The sequence below is a fragment of the Zalophus californianus genome, chromosome 8 (genome assembly GCF_009762305.2).
Source record: "Zalophus californianus isolate mZalCal1 chromosome 8, mZalCal1.pri.v2, whole genome shotgun sequence".
Lineage (NCBI taxonomy): Eukaryota > Metazoa > Chordata > Mammalia > Carnivora > Otariidae > Zalophus > Zalophus californianus.
Window position 1 is genome coordinate 32725706 of NC_045602.1, and position 23604 is coordinate 32749309.

Here is a 23604-nt window from a genome sequence, read left to right on the forward strand (position 1 = left end):
AGGTTTTAGAACTTAAAGTCCTATGGTACAAGAAACCTTCAGTTTTGGGAAAACTCAGAGAGCTGGTCACCCTAAGCCTAAGTGGAGCACTGTCTAGGAGCTTGGTATATAACTGGCCATCAGCTTCTCAGGGACTCCGTAAAGCTGAGAGGTTTCAGATTCTTACAGAGGAAAGCATGACATGGTGGAAAAGCATTTAACTAGAACTGAGGACCTTGGGCCCTCGTCCTGGTTTGACTGCAAAAGAGGCAGAGCTCAAGGGCAGATCACTGAACTTCAGTTTCCTTCCTCCAGAAGAGTAGAAACATTGCATTTTGTGTTTGATTTTTTGCAACCCAGATTCTACAATTTGATTTCTAAAGGAGTGTGATGAACCAATTCACACTAATTCATATTCCTAGATACAAGGCAATAGGTAATAAGGTTTTGTTGACACGTGCTGATGATGCTAACATTTACAAAGTCCTTATTCTGTGCCAGACACATCCATTATTTTACTTCATCCTCACAACTTTTTAAAAAAAGAAAAGCTGTGGATCAAAGATCAGAACCTGGGAGGTCCGGTTCCCAAGCCCAAACTTGACCTGTTGCTCTCACTGGCTAGGGATGAGTCAACAATTGAAATGGACAGGCTAATTGTTTCCTCTCAAAGGACTGGCAAAAGGAAACAGTGGCTATTTGGAATGAGATCTTCCCATTCTGGGCTGCTAAAGGTTATGGTCCCCAAAAACAGAGCCTGGTATTTGAGAAATTAGTGTCCCTAGCTCATAGCCAGGCCCCTCCCTACTCTTTAAGACTAGACAGAGGGTGGTAAAACCAATTGAGAATTAGAGCAGCCCCCACCCCCACTCCTCCTTTCCTATTTTTGGAGGCTTTAGGATAGTTCTACTCCCTACAGGCTCGGTGGAGCACTTTGAGTGCCGTTAGCAAGGCTCAGAGGGGCGCACTGTCAACTGCTCCCACTGTCTCTTACAGTTGGTCTGGAAATGATTCCATTTAGATCAGGCTTGCCTAAAACTGTGTGTACAGGGCGGGGGGGGCGGGGAGCAATGTAGGAAGATCCTTACTAGGCACGCTTCTTCCCTTTCTTTAGAAAGGATGATTTGAAATACAGACCAAGTTAAGTCTGTGGGGTCACATTCACAGCAGCCGGCAGAGTTATACTTAATTAAACTACTGTGATTGCTTTATTCATACGTTTCACTTGCCCCATTCCCTTCCTCTGACTCCTTACAGAGGCAGTGCTATTTCCTTCGTGGGGGTGGGGTGGGGATTAAATGCTGTGAGTCTTTAAGACCAACCCTAATTAACAACACTTATTTTACTGTGATTGTCTACGTGCAAGTATGCAGAAGTAAATTTATATTCTGAGAATATGACTGCTTTGGACTGAAAAAAATGCCATTATGGGGCATTGACAGTTCCTCAGAACTCACCATCCTCTGTTCTAAATTCCTCAACGAGTCTCGAAGCACCAGGGCTGAGGCAGGAAAGGAAAACAAAGGCTGAAAGCTATGGCCAACTGAGCTGCCAGCCACCAGCACGATCATCCAAAAACCCAGCTCTGGCCCACTTTCTCTCCTGCTGCAAACCCTGGGACAGGTCTTCTGCCTGCTGGGTCAAGGTGAACTCCTTAGGCAGGCACAGACATTCCACAATCTGGCTCCATCTCTCTCCAGCCCGTCCCCCTGCACTTACCACTGCATGCCCAGGCTCCAGTCTTAGTCACCCCCATCATTCTTTCCACAGTGCTAGGCCTTTTTTCATAAATGATTCCTTTTTCCTTTAATGTCTTCCAGACCCACCACACCCCTGCTCCAGGTGAATTCCTCTCATGCTTTTAGTTGAAGACCAAGGCTCACCTCTTCTGCAAAGCCTGCCTGGACTCCCCTCCCCCGCCACCGCCTCCCCGCCCCGGCAGAGTAAGTCTCCCCCTTTCTTGTGCGCCCATATTATTTTGTACATTTTGATCTGGGCATTTATTAAGGACAATCTTTATTGGCATTGCTGTCTCCTCCATCAGACTGCGTCTTATTTATCGGTGTTATCCCCTTCCAATTGCAGAGTCTGGCATAACGTTGCACGTAGGAAGTACTTAATAGATGCTTACTGAATGAGTATGTTATGGCTGTTATGATTCTGTCGGTTCATATTTATTGTGTGTTTACTATGGGCAGAGTGTCATGTAGGTGCTGTACATGCATGTGTTTTAAGAGAGAGGGAGAGATAAAAATCTGAATGATATGGGTCACGGACCTTCAAGAAACATAATATCCTCTGTGAGACAAGGAGTTAAAAAGCAAAGTTGAAGAAGCACTGCAGACAGGTGCATGGTTCTGACATCGTAGAGGAATAGCCGTTGGATCGGGGCTGGGGTGGGGAGGAGTGGAGTATGAAAGGACATTGACAGAGAATTAGTAGAGGAATGGGGGCATCCAGGCTGAGGGAAGAGTATGAGCAAAGGCATAAAGAGAAGTTCATAGTGATTTCCTGGGAATAAAGGGCCTGAGAGTTCGGCTCTCACCATAACTATGGGGACTGCACACTTTTAAAAAATCTGAAATAAATCCCATTAATATCAATAAATGTATTTTCCTTAATTGCCTAGATTTGCATTCTTCAAGCAGGAGTGGTGATTAATCATTTCCAAATTGCTCAAGGATATGAAGCAGGGTGCTCAAAAGTCTTTAGCAGCAGGAAATGCTTGTTGCAAATAAACTGTTTACAATTTACTTTGTGAGCATCATTTCTGTTGGGACTGTGCAGCAGATAACAGTAGCAGTGGGTGTGAGCCCAGTCCTAATGGAAGCCCAAAGAAAATGTTCATAGCCATTTCTTGTTGCAAAGTTTTAATGGGCTTGGCTACAGTTCTAGAGACTTTCAACATAGAGTCAGAAAACACGAAGTTGATTAATACTTTACAGCTGATGTGGAAGAGTTGGAATAATATCACAGAAACATGTGGGCTTTGGGGGTAGGCTGCTCAGGTTCAGTTCTCAGCCCTGTGGTTTATGAGTCATGAAACCTTGACAAACGACGTCAGCTTCGATTCCCTCATCTGTTACACAGGAACGGTAACAGCACCTTCCTCACAGGCCTGTTAGAAAGGACACGGTGGGTATAAAGCTCTTACCACAGTCCCTGCCATAGATCAAGCACTCGACAGATGTTCAATATGATTATTGCTGTTATTATCTACCACTTGGGGTATGTGATGCTGTTTGGCTTCCTGTGAAAGACTCTGAGATTTTTAAATCCATATTTTAGTGAGAATATGTCTATTACATGAGCATCAGGTGTATCGATCATAGTGGGCCTCTATCCTTAAGGGTGAGCTATAGACTTCCTCCAGGTCATTGTTATCGGCCATGGAATTGTCTGTGGGGTGAGGGAATGAAAACAATGCAGGAGCGGGGGTTGAATCTGACCCTGAGGATTGAGTTCAAGGGTCAGATAACATCTGAGAAGGCAGAGGGCATGGGGAAGCCCTCAGTCACAGGAACCCAGAACCAACCAAGGTTCTCTCACTTGGCTTCTCACCCCAACACTGTGTCTCACTCAACCAATCTCTTACCAGACAAGTAAAGAGCATCAAAGTGTCAAGGACCAAAGTGGTGTGAATATTTTCCCACCTCTGTTCCCCCTTTGTTCTTCAGAAGTTTATTTCTGCTTTTTTGGTTCTGTTTTCTGGGGTAATTTTCTAGATCTTGATTTGACTGCCAGTAGAATTAGGTTTCCATCCTCTTGAATCTTTAGCATTTTTTTTTTTTTTTTAACTCTTAAAGACTCACTCCTGTTGAGGAGGCAAGGAACATATTCCTTAAATGTGAGCGTGATGGACCGAATGTTTATGTCCCTCCAAAATGTTTATGTTGAAACCCTAATCCCGACGTGATGGTATCTGAAGGTAGAGCCTTTGGGAGGTGACCAGGTCATGAGGATGGAGCCCTCAGGAATGGGATTAGTGGCCTTTTAAGAAGAGCCCAGAGAGCTAGCTAGCTTTCTTCTCTGCCGTGTGATGAGGCAATAAGAAGTGAGCCATCTGAGACCAGGAAGAGCACCTCTCCCAGGACGTCGCCATGCTGGCACCCTGATCTCAGACTTCCAGCCTCCAGAGCTGTGAGCAATCAATTTCTGTTGTTGATAAGCCACTCAGTCTATAGTATTTTGTTACACTTGCCCAAACTGACTAGGCAGTAGGGTCTGTAGAGCCTTTCCTCTCAGAGGAGAACATGTTCTGTTCACCTCCTCATCTTGCCTCTGTTCCCAAAGCTTAGGTGAGCAGCAAAGCTGAGCTGTCCCCCTGAGAATCCATCATTTACTCTCTAGGGACTTGACCTATTCCTAGTGAATCTCAAAAGAAATGCCATGCAGCAGCCCTTTGAAATGAAATGCTTTTCTATTGAACCAGAAAATAATCACATCCTCCCATTTACTCTTTAGGGTACAAATTGATCTGACTTGATTTGTCTGAGAGCCAGAACCGCAGGCAAATAGACACCGGAGAAATCAACCAATCTTTTAAGCCAGCCAATAATTGTTCCTCCTGTCGGCTGGCTAAATGACTTGTATCTGGAGGAGATGCTCAGAATGAACCAGAATGCCCGAGGTGACGGAAACAGAGACCATTCCAAAGTGGGCTCTAACCGAGTAAGTGTTTCTTCATGTCTTACAAGGGCTTGGCTTTGTGTTTCCAACCTCTCGGCCCTCTTATCCTGTCTCCTGGGGCTAATGTCATTGGACAGCAACCAAAGGCGATGATGCATGTATATAAGAGCAAGGAAAAATAGTTGGTATGAGGATGAGAAGAGATGAGGAGTAGGGTTTAATCTGAGGGTACCTTTTCTTGTACCTTGATCATTATTAGCAAACCCAGGAAGTTCCTTTAGTATCAGAGCAGAGGGGATGAAATCCCTTTGCTGGTAAGCTGTTATCTTAAAAAAAAAAAAAAAAAAAGGAAAGAGTTTAAATAGATTAGGAAACTGTGAAAAAGAATGTAACTGATATTCATGTACTAACTACCGAGATTTGCCGTTTTGCCATATTAGCTTTGGTTCCCCACCTTCTTTCCTTCCTTCTTCCCTACCTCTCTCCTTTCCTTCTTTAGAAATAAAACATAGCAGCGTAGCCAAATCTGCGTATTTCCACTCCACTGTGTTATTCCTTTCTCTTTCTTTCCAGAGAGAACTGTTACCACAACACTAGAATTTATCTTTCTTGTTCATCAAAATTACTTTCACTGTGTAGAATATATACAGAAAGAATATGTAGTGCTCTTTGGGGGTGAGCTTTTAATATTAACTCTTGTGGTTTTCCTGTAAGTATCCTTGTAAAATTTTTTTTACATTTGACATCATATTGCAATTTATCCATGCTGATATCAGTAGGTCTAGTTCAATTATTTTACAGTGGCATTGTATTGCTTTCCAAATTTATTTTATTCTCCTCTATTGATAAACATACTTTTCCCTACTACAGACAATGCTATGATACATATTCCTGTTGAGGTGTCTTCAGACCCAGGTATGAGATTTTCTCTCTAGAGTATATAACCTAAGAGTGGAGTCGTGGGGTAACAAGGTAAGCTTTTCTTCAATATCATTAGCTATTAGCAAATTGTTGAACCGGGCACTTAAAAACAGTTTGTATGGGGACGCCTGGGTGGCTCAGTCGGTTAAGTGTCTGCCTTCGGCTCAGGTCATGATCCCAGGGTCTTGGGATCGAGTCCCACATTGGGCTCCTTGCTCAGCAGGGAGCTGCTTCTCCCTCTCCTTCTGCCTACTACTCCCCCTGCTTGTGCTCTCTCTCTCTCTGACAAAAAAATAAACAAATAAATCTTAAAAAAAAAAACCAGTTTGTATGGCATTTTCCTAGTGGTTAGACTAAAAAGGAATAAACTGTAGGAAATCAATACAACAAGACGTAACAAAAACCCGTTGAATCGAGCCAATTAGTTTGTCCTCTGTAACCTGGTCCATGATATATATGGTCATATTTCCCTTCTTGAAATAAGAATATAATGCAATCTGTATCCTACTCGAGGTAAAACAGTGCTTGGATTAGCATATATATATACACACATATTCTTTCTGTATCTATATATGATATCTCTATATGTTCTACCATAAATAGACAATAGGCAAGTGGCTGGATAAGAAGTCCTAAGTTACCCCTCTGAGCTCCAAACTTTCATTCCATAACTTTATTTTCAAACTTAGTTGAAATATATACCCAGCTTGGGAAATTAGCTTCATTTTTCACATAACCTAAAACACCTGTAGAAAACCAGCTCTTGAAAAAGGAAGGATGTACAAAGCACCTAGGTGAGATCAGAACATCTGGTGCAGGTCATGGGAATCTCTGACAATCAGGAAGAGAAACTGAAAAAGATCTTAATTTCATTGTGTAACCAGCCTGGGAGTCCATGTTCAGACACATTCCCATTGATGCTAAAGATGAGCCTCATCTGCTCATGCTGGACCTCCTCTCCTTCTCCCCAGAAGCTCCCCTTGTTATCTCAAGGAGGTCCCCCAAGAGTTGGCATATCTTGGCCGCTCATTTTGTGCGTCAACGCCTTTATCAGGGGCCTTATCCCTGTGTTGGATGGTTGGGCTCTCAGTGAGAATGGGACCCTAGTATGTACATCTATGGATGTCTTCCCTTCTGAGGAAGCCAAAGCTGCTTTTTCTGCATGCTGGAGTTGGGGCAGGGTGAGAAAGGGAGGAGAGACCCTGTCCCCAGCTCTGTCTCCTGGGCTCTAAGGCACTGTGTGTGTGCCTAGATTTCCTCAAGTTCTTCCTTCAGCTTCTGGCACCATTCCTTTTTTTTTTTTTTTTTGAGATTCAAAATTAGTCCTTTGTGATGGGTTTGAAGTCAGGGTGCAGAGAACACTACCCCATCCTTGCCATTGTCACCTTGCTTTCCCCTCGCTTCTCCGAGGCACCCCATGGCAGCACTCTAAATCTCAAAGCCCGCAAGCATAGCACTTCATGGCAGTGCGGAGATGGGACTTTCTAGTATATTGAAACATATCTAATCTTTGCTGCAGCTCAAGCAAGACACCCTGTTCAATATCAGCATCACTAAAGATCTGAAGAGGCCTTTGGTGGGGGGACATTCATTGTTTCTCTCACATGGTAGATCGGCAACAAAAGCATGTGCAGAAACCAGACTTGTGAATGGAGAACAGAGCTGTAGATACACAGCAGAACAAGCTTGATTGGCACTTAATCAACTCCCTCCCGCCCTCCCCCTGCCCAACATTACTTAAAATACAGAATCACATTTGAAGAGTCTTTAGATGATCTATTCCGGCATCCCACTTATTTCAGTTACCTACTATTGTATAACAAACCATCTCAAAACATAGTGACTTAGATTTGATCATACTCAACAACTATTCACTATTAAAAAGATCCTGCTAATTAAAAACAAAAATGAAGTTTTTTAATCTAATAGGAGCTACCTACAAAAAGAATGTAGTGACTTAAAACAAGAGTGATTTATTATTTCCCACACTTCCAGGTTGGCTGTGTGGCTCTTCTGCTGTTTTCACCTGGGCTCACTTATGTGGCTGTATTGAACTAGGGGACCAACATGGCCTTGCTCATGTTCTGGCAGATGGTCCTGGCTGTGGGCTGCACTGCCTCATGTTTCTCCAAGCAGCCTCCCCTCCTAGTGGGCTAGACTGGGTTCCTTACATGGTGTTCAGTGTTTCAAGAGGGAGGAAGCTCCAAGGCTTCTTGAGGACTGGGCTCTAGAACTCTTCTGCCACATTCGATTGATGAAAACAAGACGCAGGGCCAGCCCAGAGTCAAGGCAGAGGAGCAGACTTTACCCCATGAGGAGAGTTGTTGCACAATATTGTGGCCATAGTTTTTGGTTGACTACATCACTCAGTCCTTGCCATGGCATCTCTGCTATTGTTCATCTTGAATAAGATTAGTGAAGGGGTCCTTATTTCTTCCTGGGGCAACCTGCTTCATAAAGACCACCCAGAGCCTTCTCCTTTTAGATGAATCCCCTTTTGGTTCAAAATAAGCATCAGGGTCCCATGCTTCTTTAGGTGGTATGGGGGAAACAAAACATTTATTGGGATGAGTAAAAGGAAATTCACATTTAGGACACATGGATGGAATAACTTTTTTGTCTAAGTTCTATTTGAGCTAGGTGTGCCTCTTGTGGGAAACAACCTCATTCTGAAGGGCTAAACTGGGCCAGTGTGGGGCTGAGGGAAATAAAACTGATGAGCTGACAGGGGCTGTACCTGGCTTGGTCTTGAAAGGAGAAGGATAAAGGGGGCCCTTGAGGATTCTAGGTTGTTTGGCTTAGTTCCCTAGAGCAAGGCAACAGATCATTTAGTTGGGGAGAAAGTCCTAGTCAGGAAAAAAGTGTACCCAGGGCTATATATCTCTTAGGAAATTAAGTATCGTCATAAGTAGTTCCATGGCATGAAGACGCAGGAGAGGCAAGAGGATGCCGACCTGGTTTTGGTCTAGTGCCTCGTTACTCCTAGTGTGTGCGCTGGGCCACCAGGAGAATCTTGGGCCCACCCTAAAACTACTGAATCAGAATCTGCATTTTAGCAAGATCACCAATGAACACATATGCTCATTAAAGTTTGAGAAGCCTTGGCCTAGGGAGCCTTCCTTATACCATTAAATCCTATCCCATGGGAGGCCCCACGTAAAGCTGGTCTCACTGCCAAAAAGGAACTATGCTGGGTATGACCCAAGGCTTTCTGGGAACAGAGGGGGTCCAGTCTCACAATCTGTGGCCCCCTTCTCTAACCCATTGAAACTCTACTGGAAGCCATGAACCCTTTCCCCAGAATGGACATGGATATACACCTGGAATTTCATCACATTTCATGACTCTGAAGCCTTGGTCTGGGGAGCCAAGGTCAAGAGCTCATGCTCTGCAGCCCGTCAGGACAGGTAGTTATTGCGAGCAGGTCCTGATCTGGTTTGAGTACTACTGGCAGAAGGGATGGAACCATGCAGGGATAGGTCATGCAGAGTTCTCACCAAAGTGGAAAGTGACTAACTCGAAAAGCAAAGGACAGGCGCCAAGTGTTTACAGAGCTAAAGAAACTGTGTTTATAACACATAGTTTGCCAAGGAGGTGATAGTGAACAGATGTGTCATTTGCAATTATTCCTAAAGATGTTAATTATGCAAATGGAATCTCTGATTAGGGTTCTAAAAAAAGAACCCCATATATTATGGGGTGTTAGATGTGCACAATCAAGCGTGCTTGCTGACTGTGCCTCCAGGTAATCACTGTTGGTGCCAGACTCATCACCTGGGGCGCATGTTTTAAATGTACCACCCTGAGAGCCAGAGAGGGGCTCTGGAAGCACTTTCCACCTGCAGAAGGTGAAAACTGGAAGTGATCTTTGTGATCACAGAGTACAGCTCTGTCCTTGTAAAGAGGCAGAAACTGAGGCTCAGAGAAATTATGTGACTTGTCACTAGTAGAGGGAGGATAAGAGCTCCTGTCTTTTACATCATCAATTTGTTTTTCCTTGCCTTATTGCGTCAACAAGGACGTATGTCAATGATCAATTTTTGCGTCAGAGTCTACTCTGTGAAGTGAGGGTCAAGGGAATGATGTGAACAAAATATCTCCTTAATCCACTCAAGGTATGCATGTAAGTATGTGCGTAGGGAGAAGAAAGTGAGTAACTAGAATAACTGGGGGGTTTGTAGTCTAAGCCGTGCTGTTTGATAGAGGAACCACTAGTCATCTGTGACTATTGAAGTCAAAATTAAAATAAAATTGAATAACATTTGAAATTTAGTTGCAGTAGTCACATTTCAAATGCTCAGTAGCTACTTGTGGCTAGTGCCTTCCATACTGGATGATGCAGAACATTTCCCTTACTGCAGAAAGTCCTATTTGGGGCAGGGCTTTCTAGAGTCTCGTATCAGATTTTCTGAGTCTCAATCCCAGTCCTGCCACTTAGAGGAAAAGCTTCTGTGCCTTATTTAATGGTTCCCAACCTCAGTTTCCTCATCGGTAGGATGGGCACAAGCCTCAGTGCCTCAGTGGTTGGCGGTGAAGAGTATGAATGTAAAGGAGACAATGTGCGTCAAATGCTTAGCAAAAAGAAGCTTGGACTTAGTAAGCACCACATAAATGCTGTTATTATCCTCATGAAGCATCTCGGCATCCTGCTTAAGCCTGTGTTTGGGGCGTCTGGCTGGCTCAGTCCCTAGAGCACGTGAACCACCAGAGTGCTGGGAACAAGGAGAAGACAATGTGGTATGATTTGTGGGAAGTAGTGGAGGGCAGCAGTGAAGATCACCTCACTTGGTAAAGTTGTCAGTGTCCGGCCCCACAAAGCCAGGTGTGGCAGAGACATCCATCAGTCTGTGAGGCTGGTTGCGGACGCCTCACCTCCTCATGTCCTCATGTCCGTTGTGCTAAGTGCGTGCCTGCTTGTCCACAAGAGGGAGGCAAGGGAAAGGAGAGAAAGCAATCCCAAAAGTCCAGCTGGCAGCTCTGGTCAGAGGTTTGCTGTGGAGGAAGATGAAGTTCCTGATTCAAATAAGACTGCCTTTTATGAAGGCTAGCAGGGCTCAGGTGCGTTTTCCTTGAACCGCTTACTTCTGTAGAGAGGATTCCCCCCCCCCCCCCAGGCTGTCCCTTACCTGGGAAATCCTACCTCATGGCCTCTCCGGAGGGCTAGGACCATTTTCACACCTGGCGAAAGGCCGTGTCAACTTCCCAGCAACCCTCAAGACGGCTCCACGGTGCAGAACTCGGAAGGTGGGAGCGAGGTGGCAGCCGTCCAGGTAATTTAGCCACATGGCCCGCCCCTCCACAATATCAATCGTGCTGCCAAGGCTCATAAAGCATTGTGTTAGGCATTGTGAGAAGGTATTAAAAAATAATTCTCTTTGCCCCAAGAGAATTTTCATCTAATTCGGGAGCTGGTGAGCCAAGGGACAAAGGGGGCTTAGGGTGGCTGAAGAGAAAGAACATGGTAGTAGGATCTGCAGATGTATTTTATTCCCTGGTCTGCCATGTATTAACAGTGTGACTTGGGGCCAGTTCTCGCAGTTCTCCGGGCCTCCTCGCTCTCATCATGAACAAATGTAAGCTGAGGGGCTGTGTGATTGTAAAGTCCTCCATGGCTAGAACCCTGGGCTTCGAATGCAGATGTGGGGATGTGAATATGTATGCCATGAAGGAAGAGTCTCCCACTAGGGGTGAGATTTATCAGATGAAAGTATAGAATGTCCGGTTTCATATAAACAACCAATTTCTTAGTGCATGTCCCAAGCAATATTTGGGATGTTCTTTTTTTTTTTTAGATTTTATTTATTTATTTGTCAGAGAGAAAGAGAGAACATAAGCAGGGGGAGGGCAGACAGAGGGAGAGGGAGAAGCAGACTTCCCGCTGAGCAGGGAGCCCAATATGGGACTTGATCCCAGGATCCTGGGATCATAACCTGAGCCAAAGGCAGATGCTTAACCAACTGAGCCACCCAGGGTCCCTACTTGGGATGTTCTTATGCTGCAAGATTATTTGTTGTTTATCTGAAATGCAAATGCAAACTGGGCATCTGTATTTTATTTGGCAAACTGCCTTTCACCAAATATGTCTGTCCCCCTCACTGTGTAGGGGGTTGTTTCTGCCTTGCTCCATCCTCTTACTGGGACCCCCTTGGCCACTGAGTGACAAGAATAGCTGTGACTAAGGCAAGGCCTTTGGCTTCTCCTTAGGCTTTCACTGGCTGGACACAAGAGCTAAGGGCTCTCTTCCCCTCCCTTTCTCTTGAGCAGGGGAAGCAGCAGGAAACACCCTCTTTTCCCACTGCCCACTGAAGATCTCAGCCCTTCCGACGGCTGAGGGTGAACTTGCTGTCAGTTCTGAGGGCTCGTTCATCATGGGCATGCTGAAGGCTCAGGCCCCGACGTATGGATTCAGGATGGGAGCAGAGGTCCCATTTGTCCAAAGTTTAGCCTTTTTTTCCCTCTAATCTAGCTTTTACCAGTGAACTCTGCATTTAGGGTATTATTGGGGGCTTGGTGGCTTAATAATAAGCTGATACTTTCTTTCCAACTGGGTCAGTACATTTCTATGTTTTCCTATTTGACCTAAAAGGGAGGAGATTTGAGACTTAGGTCCCAAGCCTCTTACATCATTGTTGTGTCTATGAATCAGACTTATTGGCCCACTTAGATCCAGCCTCATTGATGGGGAAAAAGCAAAAGTGGAAATGGATGGCACGTGACATCATTAGGCTGGGGTGGGAGGAAGGGATCAGATCTAGGTCATCCTGGTATCTGTCTTCTTTACTTGTAGAAATGACCTGAGAACTTTATGTTGAAAATAGCAGCTTGCTGCATGAAAGAAGGTGGGGAGGGCTTTACGCTGGTTACCCAGCCCTGATGTTTCTGGTTACAGATGTTTACATGAGATGGTTATCAGAAGGTACCTCTTGAGATCGTTTGCCATGGAGGCTGTTGTTTTAGCAGTGGGATTTTCGTAGCTCAGGCTCTTATTTCTTGCCTGGACCTTTGCCAGTGAAACTGCATGCTTCCTATACTTGGTTTTCTTAAACACCGATCTGATGATGTCAGTACATTGCCTGAATCTTACTCTTTTCTACAGAGGCAAGTCCTATCTCCTTAGCAGGGTACACAGACCCTTCCCAGGCTGCTCTGACACTCTTCGAATTTCAGCTTTTCTCCAGCTACCACGTCCTGCACCCAGGCACTCTGGGGTGTAGCCCAGTTCAACTGGTAGCTGTCTCCTAAACATTCTCTTTTACATCTCCAAATCTTCGCACGTTTTTGGCCCTTCTACTTCTAATGCCCTGCCTCTGCACTCTCTGGTCAATGTTGTCTTTTGAGAAATAACTCAAATCAGCTCTCCAAAGCCATCTCTAATTTCCCTCTCCCCGGACAAATATCTGTTCCCTTCCTCTGTGGTCTCAGACTCTACCGTGTTGCATTGTAACCTTTGGGCTGCCAGGTGTCTATTTCTCCCGCTTGCCTAGGAATTCCATGAGGGCAAATGTCTTGTACCATCCATCTGTCTATCCCCCTTCAATGTCACATGCCTCTCCTATTTCCCCATATGTGACAGTACCTGTCACAGAGGGGGCATTCAAGAAATAATTGTTGCATGCATAAGGACAATAGAATATGGCCCACAGAGCTGATGTTTAGATTGTTTTAATTGTATGATGTGTGTGAATTGTCAGACCAAATAAATCTTCGGGGTAGAAATGACTGCATTGAAATGTTAGCATAGGAACATACTGCAGTCCATAAAAATCCAATAGATACTGTAATTTAAATGAGAGATATTAAATCTTTATCTCAAGGCACAAATCTCATGCCACAGCATGAAACACTTGTAATAGACTAACATTAGCATTAGTATAAGCATTCAGTAATCCTTCTTTCTTTGGGGCAGAAAAAGCCGATTTGGTACTAAACTACATCTCGTCAATATCTACATTGTGACTATGACTTATGGAAGGGTTTTTTTTTTTTCTTTGTCATGTGAGATTCAATGGATCGGCAAGATATCTGTTGGTAAGTACCTTGTGAGAGGCTGTGAGACTGATCCCAGAGTGGGGGGTATTTATTTGCTACTTTGCCTAAATGAAATTTGGAGTGACACCTCTTCTAACACTTTATTTCCTTCAGTACGCACTGGGCATAAATTTAGCTCTCAAAGTCTGAAGATCTTCAGGGGAAAAAAACCACAAAGTTAGAAGCACTCCAGAGAAAGAGCACTGAGCTTGGAGTCAAGATTCTAGTCCCAACTCTGTTACTTACCGGATGACAGAAGGCAGGGAGGGTTATAGGCTGGTTACCCAGCCATGATAATTCTGGTTTATATGAGATGGTTATTAGAGATCCTTTGCCAGTGTGGCGGATACAGCAGTAAGTGTGGTCCTGAGGAAGTGGACACAACCTCTGAGGGCCTCAGTTTCCCACTCTTTATAACAAGGAGATTCTATGAGGGATCTCTGAAGATGTTTCTCTGTTCTGTCATTTTGATCCTATGTGGTCCTCTGCAGGGACAGATTGATAATGAACTTAATGAAGCTTAAGTTTCAGGGATCTTTGCTTACATAGTTCCTTGCAAAAGCCCCCGGAGGGGCTCATCAACATGGCCATATATTTTTGTAAAGTTTCAAAAGTAAGATATTTTGATTGAAAGTGGTTAAAGTGGCTGCCTCTTTCTACCCCCGCTTCATTACAATTCCCTAGGTGTTGGGGGACCTTGAAGTGACTGCAGGAGTTTTTTGGATCTAGATAAAAGGAAACTGAGTCGGGGATATGCTGATTTTGAGTTTAATGGTATGTCTTTATGGAGCCCATAGTTACACTGCTGTTTACCCATCCTCATGTAGGTATGGTTTCCAGGAATATTTCTACCACCTACTGTGGCATGAAGATGCATAGCCACACACGGTGTCATGGAATGCAGTGATCCTACAACACTTGGCACTGGAAGCATTTGGGGAGTGGGAGGGAAACATGAAATGTGCAGAGCCAGAAGGTAGTCTGTTGAAAATTCTTCCAATCTTCAAACATGTAAAGGTAAATGGAGGATTCGGTTCTCAGTGATGCCTAAAAAAAGAAAGAAAGGAAATGTTCTTCCATCAAGAACATACTCAGTAATGCAGCATATACCATTAAAAACACACTGTTTTCTCTTTTTCTTTTATTATAAGTGCTCAAAATAGAATTTACCAGAAGGCCTGTGTCTGTAGGAGCAAAAACCTTTAATAGTACTACAAATAGTATGTCTGTGATGTTGCAGGTTTTATGCATCTCAAAATAAGACTTAGCATATCTGAGTCATCTTGTCTAGATGAATTCTGCTGGTTTCAGATGATGTAGCATGTAATATTGATACAATGCATTAAAAATACCTGAAGAAGCAAAGGTTCTAGTGACAGAGCTCCTATATTCATCAGCAAGGCAATTGATGTAGTAGAAGAGTAATTTGATTATTCTATTATGTAGCTCAGTATAGTGTAGATACAATTTAAAAATGTATTTGACATACTCTTGTGGCTGTCTTAATTTCAGATTAATTTTGTATCAATTTTCGGAATGGTTGATTATACTAAAATTCAAGTATGAAGGGAAGAATGTATCCTATTGGAAACTGAAAATCTAGACTAAAAGGAAGAACACTAGCAGAAACTTCAAACTGTTTATTTTATCACAACAGAAGCTAAAAATTATGATGGTCAAAACCATAAAGACAAGGGGCGCTGGCTGGCTCAGTCGGAGGAGCATGAGACTCTTGATCTTGGGGTCGTGAGTTTGAGCCCCACGTCGGGTGCAGAGATTACTAAAATAAGTAAATAATCTTTAAAAAATCACGAAGACAAGAAACAGGAACATGATATAGCAAAGAAAGTATAGATAAAATAACAGAAGAAGGGAACTTATGTGACATGGGACATTCCAGGGCAAGGGACAGCAAAGCAGAAGGAAATGAAAGTAATGGTCCACACAAGGACAGGGGTTACAAAAAGGTTAACGAGTATCATTGACGGAAAGGGTATTTAAACTTAGCAACTGCACAAGAAACCTGAAATGCCATGATTCTTCTAGTTCACAGCTGAAGGAAACTGGATAGAGTTTATCCCAGATTTAACAAAACTCCAAAAATTTGACATGACGTTGAACAAGTTGGAAGTTGAGAAAAACGTTTCTAAATGATCAATAATAAAAAATTTTTTTCTTTCTTTTTTTTAAAAAAAGATTATTTATTTATTTATTTGACAGAGGGAGACACAACGAGAGAGGGAACACAATTAGGGGGAGTGGGAGAGGGAGAAGCAGGCTTCCTGCCCAGCAGGGAGCCCGACGTGGGGCTCTATCCCAGGACCCTGGGATCATGACCTGAGCCTAAGGCAGATGCTTAACGACTGAGCCACCCAGGTGTCCCCCCCAAAAAATTTCTTGTAGACTGAGTTATCTTTTTCCTCTCTCTGTAGATAGAAAGATGATAGGGAAAATTGTCATATAATGAGATGGCTAACAATTTAGAAAAATATTATAGATGTGTGTTATCAGTTCACTGGTAAACATGTTTTGTCATTTCCCGCCCTGGATTTTGTGATGTTTGTGATATTTTCAGATCTTGGAAATTAGTAGTTTATTATGATTTATTCCTTCGTTGTAAATAAATATTCAGTTTGTACTCAATTTTTATTTGTAATTTTGTATTCTCTTTTGGTAAAAAAAAAAAGGTTTCCCAAATGATATAAACTTTAGGTCCCACAAAATCTGCTCATCTGACAGCATCCTTTATAGAGCAGTACTTCTCAAACTTTAAAGTGCATGTGAATTCTGTGGGGAGCTTGTTAAAATGCAGCTTCTGAGAGTTTGCATTTCTAACAAGCTCCTGGGTGTGATCTAGGGAGCACACTCTGAGAATCAAAGATCTAGAACAGTGTTCTTATCTGGCTGAGCCAATCACTTGTGATGCTCTCAGAAAACACAGATGCCCAGGCCTCACCCCTACAGATTCTTAGAAGGTCTGGATTGGGGTCCTCTAGTTGTATTAAAACAAACAAACAAACAAAACACTCCACAAGGGGAGAAAGAGGCCCTTTCATCCACTCTTGGTGGGCATTCAAACTGATGCAACCATTTTGGAGGTTGATTAGGCAATATCTTCCTGGAAGAAACCAAAAAGAAGCGAGCTGGAAAGGCCACCTAGGAAAGGCAGTTTATAGATTTCCCACCCCAGGGTCACAAAGCAAAGTATGGGAGGCTGGGCTTTGGCTAAGAGCAATAGATATGTGACTGGCACGGGGTACATTTTCTGTGATCTAGTAGTTTCACTCCTAGGAATGTATCCTAGTAATATTTATATGTATCAATATGTGTATAAGATTGTTCAATTCCATAATATTTGTAATAGGGAAAAAAGGGCAGCAACTTACCGCACATCAATAATTTATACAAATTATGGAATACCTGTACAATGGAACAATAGTTAAAATTAACTAAACAATTACTATGTGCCACACATTGTTCTAGGTTATTTATAAGTAGTCACTAAATTAGCCTTTACAACTATCATGTTTCCTTTTACAGAAGATGTGATTTGTATGTATTGATATGGAAAGCTGTCCAGGAATAAAAGAGGCACACAACATGTAGCCGAATATTAAGTGTAATATATTGTGCATTGCCAGGATAATACATTAACAACAAAGAGTGATACCTCCCCTTCTAATGCACACTCCCTGGGAGAGAAGTATTGAGGGAGCACAGAAATGAAAGGACATGCAGTTACATCAAACAAGCTGTTTTCATGCACTTTTGGTTAACTGGTAACACTTGCAGAAGAAGACACAATTAAAACGATCAGGTTGATTTGGTGTTTTAGAGTGCTCTATCAGTCAGTGGTCAAACAGGTAGGGCATTTTGGGTGATCGTGACATTAGGGATGATCGGAAGAACTGACCCATAGAGGTTCCTAGATCTCATTTCTTTGAGCACACACACCAGGGAGACCTACTCTGGTGCAATTTGCCCAGGCTTTTTAGCTGACCCAACTCTTCGCATTCTGCTGTTTCACCATTGTGACTCCATTCCTCCTCTTTTAGTCCACAGCAAGTTTGTTTTTGTTTTTTGTTTTAATATATTTTCAGCACTTTACTGTGGAAATTTTCAAACCAACAGAAAAGGTAAGAGAAATTTACAGGGCATACTCACACATCTACCACGTAGATTAGATAGTTAACATTTTATTACTCTTGATTCATCATTCAGCTGTTTCTCTCTCTACGTATCCTTTGATCCACCTCATTTGGAGATGCATTTCAAAGTAAGTCACGGACATCAGTCAATATATTTACCCCTAAATACTTCTGTATGCATATCAATAGCTATAGTTTAATGTTTGTTTATGGTTCTTTTCCTTTCCCTTTGAGGTAAAATTGATACACACAAAAATGTACAAATCTTAAGTGTACCATTTGATGAGTTGTAACTAAAACCTACATTTGCTTAACTCAAACTTCTATCCAGAGAGAACTTTACCATACCTGAGAGCTCCCTCCTGTCTCTTCCCTGGGGCACTTTCCCACCTGTGTATCAATCCCCTCTGGACAACTCCTGCTCTGATTCTCCGCCCGCCCCCCAACATCTTTACTTGTTCTAAAACTTCTATGAATGGAAAGATACAATATGTCTTTTATGTAACACTTCTTTCACTCAGCATAGTGTTTTTGAGATTCATCTATGTTATTGCTTGTGTTTACAGTTTGTTCTTTCTTGCTATTCAGTGCTATTACATTATATAATGTAATATTCCTATTAATTGATACCTGGGATCTTTCCGATTTTTTGCTCTTGTAGTGAAAGCTCTCGATATTCTTGTACAAGTCTTTTTGTGGATATACACTTTCATTTCTCTCGGGAAAATACCTAGGAATGCAATTACTTGGTCATATGTGGATATATATGCTGAGGTTATGGATTCTGGGCAATAATTTTGCAGAAATGATCCTTGTTCTTCCCAGTGCCTCACACCAGGAGACACATGATGTCACGTCTTTTCACCACTAACCTTGATCACTCGATCATGTTGTTGTCTGTTGAGTCTCTCCACCTTAAATGCAACATTTTAGCTTTTGTAATTGATTAGTGTTTTATGGGGACATATTCCAAGATAAGTCAATATTCTACTCCTTGTTAAATTTCTAACTACTGGCCTTAGCATCCATTGACTGAATCAACCACCTTTATCAAGGTTGCTGCATGGTGAGTGTCTATTTCCATCATTTCTTCCATTTTTATTATTTGGCATTCTATTAGAAAGCTTTTCTTTTCCCTCAACCACTCATTCATCATGTAGATGAGTATGCATGCATCGATTCCAATTTTATTCAGTGGATTGTAATCCATTACTACTATTCTTGTTTTAAAGGGTTTACTTGCCCCAAATTTGAACCTATCACGCTGGCTCCTGTGTCCTTTTGGCATATCCCCATCAATCATGGAGCATTTCCTTCTTTTCTGGCATAATATGATGTCTCAGGTTCAACTTGCACTTTCTCTAGTGCAGCCCTGGAATCAGCCATTTTCTAAAGGATATCTAGTTTCTTTTAGTAAAGGACATTTAGAAACCAAGATTTAGGCACTCAGTTTATTAATTGGTACTGGGGTGTCATTGCTTTTAGGCTCACTCTGTGGACAGAGATAGGAAACATACACTGTACATATATGAGTGTGTGTATATGGATACACACACACACATCTGTGACTACTTCTATATCTGTGTATCTGTATATATTTACACACACACAAAATAATAAAAACATAAGTTCACACTGATACCTCAATTCTAATCCAACACCTCAGGGTTCTTTCTAAACTTCCTGTTTCGATGTTTATAAATATCTTTTCTGGCAATGAGAATTTTGGTTCATATGATACTCATGGTATTTACCTGTTTGCTCAATCTCCCAACCACACCAGCTGTCTCTTCGGCTCAGCAGCTCCACATCCCACACCCTTCGCGCCTGGTGCCTCACCCCTCCCTGCCTGAATCCTTGGTCTCGGGGCTCCCCGTCCATGCCTCTGCGTGGCTTCCTAAATGCTGTCACGCCCCTGTGACTTCAGTCGTTCTGCTGACTTCTCCACGCCGGGACAGGGGCGCGGTGCACGTTTTGGAGGTAAAAACTGAAAATGAACAAAACATACCCTCTGTTGCATGCGCCGGAGTTCTCTATTTCCCAGCTCCTAGTCCTGAATTTTCACAAAAGGGAGCGCGGTCTTTTAAACAATAAGGGAAAGATTGAGTGTAGCAAGTTACAGTTTTATTTAAGGTCCCGAGTAAAAGGCTTTCTACCAGGCTATCAGAATGATAACCTGTGCCTGCTGTGGAATCGGCCGCGAGTCGCCACAGGGCTGCCCAGCAGGGGCTGAGGCTACTCTGTAAGGAGCGGTCGTGCTTATGGCCCACAAAGGGGTTAATCAGTAATAAGGAATATCAGCGGAAGCCTCCACTTGGTGAAGTGTTGGCTGTCCTTGGGTAGGCACAGCAGAGGAGGGTCCCAGCCATGCGCACCAGTCCTTGGCGTCTGTGAGGTCTCAGCTGTGACAAGCCCGCGGGCACCAATGTCAGGCTTCCCACTCCCCCACTGACTGGAGCTTCACGGGTGTTTTCTCATCGGAGCCTTCGCCTATCACCTTAGGGGAGAAACAGTGCAATCGTTAGTTTCACATTTTTAAGTCAGAAAAATAATATGGCTCTTGGAAAACTATCTGATAGCACTTTCTGGAAATTGTGGAAGGTAAGCGCCAAGCCCCGCGCAGCTACCGGCTCTTTCATTTCTAGCTTGGTGTTTACTCACTGCCCCCCCGCCCCTGTATTCCGTGCACCCACCAGAAAGCATAGATTTTTAGCTTAGGGCAGATCAGACTGCATAAAGCTGGGCACTCTCAGGGTCTGCCTTTATCTCTGGCCATCCACTCTCTACTTACCAGGGAACTTACTTAACCATCTCTGAAATAGTTTTCATTTGCAGGCTTCAGGAAGCCGGTTACCTAAGATGGGGAGGGCAAATTTGTTTCAATACAAATGCCAGCTCTGATTAATCGTTAGTATAGGCTTTGGAGAGCTGTATGGTAAAGGACTTTGACACCTCTTTGGGGCTCGATAGGAAAGAGTGCTATAATAGATTAGTGATGTCTGCCATGAGCACGGAAGGGAGGAATGGAGTAAATGGACATCATGTTTGCCACCCTTATCCTAGGGCTTAACTGTATGTAGCAGAAGCTAGGTAAGATATTCTTGCCTAAAGGAGTTAGGAATTAACTTAATATGAAAACTGATTGGTATTATGTCATGTCTGTTGTCCCTATTGATTTACTAATATTTTAATACATGTGTTCACTGATTAATGACAAGAAAAGAGAGGGAGAAAAATGAATATTTATTGAGCATCTACTAATTGCCAATTACTTCTTTTAGAAGCCTTATTAAATATATCTCACTATATATTTAAAGCAATTCTATAAAATCAGAATATTACTCCCCTTCTTAAAATAATCAATAAATTAAGCCTCAGGGAAGTAAAATACTTGCCTAAACCATAATAGAAAATTTCGAATCCAAGGGTGATACTTCTGATATACTTGGGCAGTGGTTCAATCTTGGGAACTTATTAGAGTCTCCTGGGGAGATTTTTTTTTTTTTAAGATTTGATTTGTTTATTTGACAGGGAGAGTGAGAGAGCACAAGCAGGGGAAGCAGCAGAGGAAGAGGGAGATGCATGGAGGCTCCCCGCTGAGCAGGGAGCCTGATGCTGGGCGCGATCGCAGGACCCTGGGATCATGACCTGAGCTGAAAAGGCAGATGCTTAACCGACTGAGCCACCCAGGTGCCCCAGATTTTTAAAATATTCAAAAATGTTGATGACCATATCTCGTCCCAGATGAGTTACATCAGAATCTCTGAGGCAAGGGAAGCTCAGGCACAGGAATGGTTGAAAACATGTCCCAGGAGATTCGATTCTGCAGCCAGCGAGGAGAACTGCTATGCAAGGGGAGTAGGAAGCAGGATAATTAACATTTACAGCATGCCTACTCTGAGCCCAGCTTTTTCTTTTTTTCCCCAAACTCTATCTAATTTAATTCTCATACAGTTCCTTAAAGGCAACATCACCAGCCCCATTTTATCTATAAAGAAAACTGAGGCTCAGAAAATACAAGGAAATTGCCAAAAATCTTGTAGTAGAAGTGGAGTTTGAATGCAAATCTGTTTGTGTCCAAGGCACTTGCTCTTCCATTAGGCTTCTGAATCCAGGCTCCACCCTTAACAGCAGTGTTGAGCAAATCTGGATACCACCTAGCTTCCAGATTTGACTTCCACCTGTCATTCCCTCCTTTGACTTATTTCTCTAGCTCCAGCTGGAAGAAACACTCATCGTCTTAGCATTGTTTTCATGGGAGAGAAATGTAAAGAGGCTACCACTTTCTGTCCTGTAGGCTTTGGGCAGCTCAGGGTGAGGCTGTTTCCAGAGCCAGGAGTCCTGCATGGTGACTTGCCTCTGAAGGATCTCTGCATCTAGGCCAGATAATTTTGGGGTCCCTTCTTTCATCCCTAGGCAGTTCAAAGAGGAACAGAGGAGTTGTGGCCTGATCTCCTAAACCTGTGAGCCTTGGGCACCTGTGTTTCGGCTTTGGCCCCTGTGATGTCACACTGACTTCAGCTCCTTTGGTCAGAATCAGAGATAATTGAGTAAACCACTGGACCCTTAGATTGGAACAGACCTCCAGCTTGATCTAGTTCCAACCCCTATCTAAGACAAACGTGTCCTCTGTGACTCCAATGTCAGGAATGAATGCAGACGCTGTTTAAATGCTTCCCGGAGGGACACCTGGGTGACTCAGTTGGTTAAGCAGTTAAGCGTACGATGTTGGCTCAGGTCATGATCTCAGGGTCCTGGGATCCAGCCCCAACTGGGGCTCCCTGCTCAGTGGGGAGTCTGCCGGTCCCTCTCTCCCTCCCCCCTGCTCATGCTCTCTCTTTCTCTCAAATAAATAAATAAACTCTTAAAAAATTGCTTCCCAGGGATGGAAGGGCTCTGTCTCCGGTATTCACTGGCACATTGTTAGGCAGCCCAGCAGCTCAGAAACTCTTTTAGAAGTAAGCTTATATATTGCTCTCTATAATTTTCAAGTCCCTCAGCTGACAGATTTTCCTCAATCCTATCAAAGACTGATTTCTATCAAGCTGATCTATCGACCAAGTCATTTATGCGAATTAGGACAGCTCGAGCAAGGTTAGTTCCAGGTAAACATATCAATAGAGTCTCCAGAGGAGACTGTTTTCAATGTCCTTAATCATGCTGCTTTCCTTTAGGGGACAGTCATACTTCAGCCTCTCCCGTCTAACTTTCCTTCCTCCATCAGAATCCCTGCTGTCAGGAGAAGTCTGGAAACTCAGCCACCATTAGGTGTAAGTGATGGAGAAGGCATGACTGTCCCCTCCTAAGAGCATTTACTATTTATTAAGGATGAAGCCTTGAAAGGTTTGATGTAAAGGAACAAATTCAAAATGAACCATAGTCATAGGGCAGTTTGAGGGAGAGTGGGGGGAAAGAGAGCATAGCTTCCCAGAGCTTTTGATACCACCTCCTGTAGGGACACCCAATTCCCCAAGGTGAATCTCCATGTTGGGGCTGCTGGCTGGTCTGATGATGCTCTCTGCTCTGTGAACACCGGTGGTCTCATGGGGAGTTGGAACGGAGCATAGGGACCTGTGTTATCTGAGATCTAAGCGCAATAGCAAGTGACCGGTTTGCTAAACTTCAAGCCCTGTAGGATGCGAATGGCACCGTGGGTTTGACCAAGCATCTCCTTTAATTCTGTTCTCAAAGATGGCACCCCCAACAGTGCCTTTCCCCTCTACCATTCCTGCTGCAAAAACAGGAGCCAACAATCATTTGGAGGGAAGTTTTTCCTCCAAACAAACGGCTATGTCTCTTGAGGCAGGGCAGAGACATTCCTTAGAAGGCTTTCTGTTTGAAGCAGACAAGGTCCCAGCCTGCCTTCCCATCAGAGAGATGAAAATCTCAGCCTGCAGGG